The 1,022-nt window shown below is 43.8% G+C and overlaps 1 non-coding gene across 1 annotated transcript; it reads left to right on the top strand.

The window, feature by feature from the left end:
- The first annotated feature begins 417 nt into the window (after window positions 1-417).
- On the top strand, window positions 418-524 carry LOC125497262 (small nucleolar RNA R71). The gene has a single exon (XR_007273891.2). It is a non-coding gene; the product is annotated as a small nucleolar RNA R71 (small nucleolar RNA).
- Window positions 525-1,022: the final 498 nt, after the last annotated feature.

Below are 1,022 nucleotides of genomic sequence, written 5' to 3'. Positions count from 1 at the left end.
GTTTGAGTATGGGTTGTTTTGTGGCCTTGTATTTGTGTTAAGGAGGGCATTGACATGCTCAGTTCCCGCTCCCAGATTATTTATTGACACTCAGTGAAGGAGTGACCTTGCACTTCACAAATCTCACAAATAGGCGCTACTGGTCCGCTACTCAACTGATCAACTTTAGCTGCCAAAACTTGCACAGTGTTAGTTAAAGTAGCAATAGCATCAACCTCATACTTACCTCCCTTTTTAGGGGCTCCACGAGATATACTCCAGTCATTCAGGTAATTGTTGGCAGCCATATCATCCAACAATGTCTTCGCGGCTTCTGGAGTTTTTGCCATGAAAGTACCGCCAGATGCGGCATCAATAGAACTTCGAACTTCATGCTTCAGACCATTGTAGAATGTCTGAATCAGCAACCACTCAGGAATGCCGTGGTGTGGACACTGCCTTTGCAAAGCCTTGTATCTCTGCCATGCTTCGTAGAGAGACTCCAATTCATGTTGTTGAAAGCCAGATATCTCGTTTCTGAACTTGGAAGTTCTCATAGGAGGGAAGAATTTGTAAAGGAAAGCCTTCTTCAGTTCTGGCCATGTGGCAATCTTCCTCACTTCTTCTTCCTTAAACCATTCCTTTGCTTCGTCCCTGAGAGAAAAAGGAAAAGCACAATACCGAATTAAATCGTCAGAAACATTAGTTAATTTCAAAGTATTGCATTTTTCTAAAAAATTAGCCAAATGATCAGTAGGGCTCTCTTTGGGTGTTCCCGCATAGGAATCCTGTGAGATAAACTGGATGAATTGTGGCTTGAGCTCAAAATGATTGGGAGCGGTTGTCGGTCTGTTTATGGTGGTGGTGGTCTCATCGGGCATAGCATATTCCCGTAGAGACTTTGGTGGTGCTTCGTCTCCCATTGTTGGTTCTTGTTGTTGTTGTCTTCTTCGACCTCCTAATCTCCTTGTTGTAGCTTCGATCTCGCGATCAAGAGTAATCAGATCTTGTGGACCCTTGCTACGAGTACGCATGCAACAAAA

This window comes from Beta vulgaris, chromosome 3, assembly GCF_026745355.1.
Source record: "Beta vulgaris subsp. vulgaris cultivar EL10 chromosome 3, EL10.2, whole genome shotgun sequence".
NCBI lineage: Eukaryota > Viridiplantae > Streptophyta > Magnoliopsida > Caryophyllales > Amaranthaceae > Beta > Beta vulgaris.
Note: the sequence above shows the minus strand (reverse complement) of the source record. Positions and strands in the feature narration are given on the sequence as shown.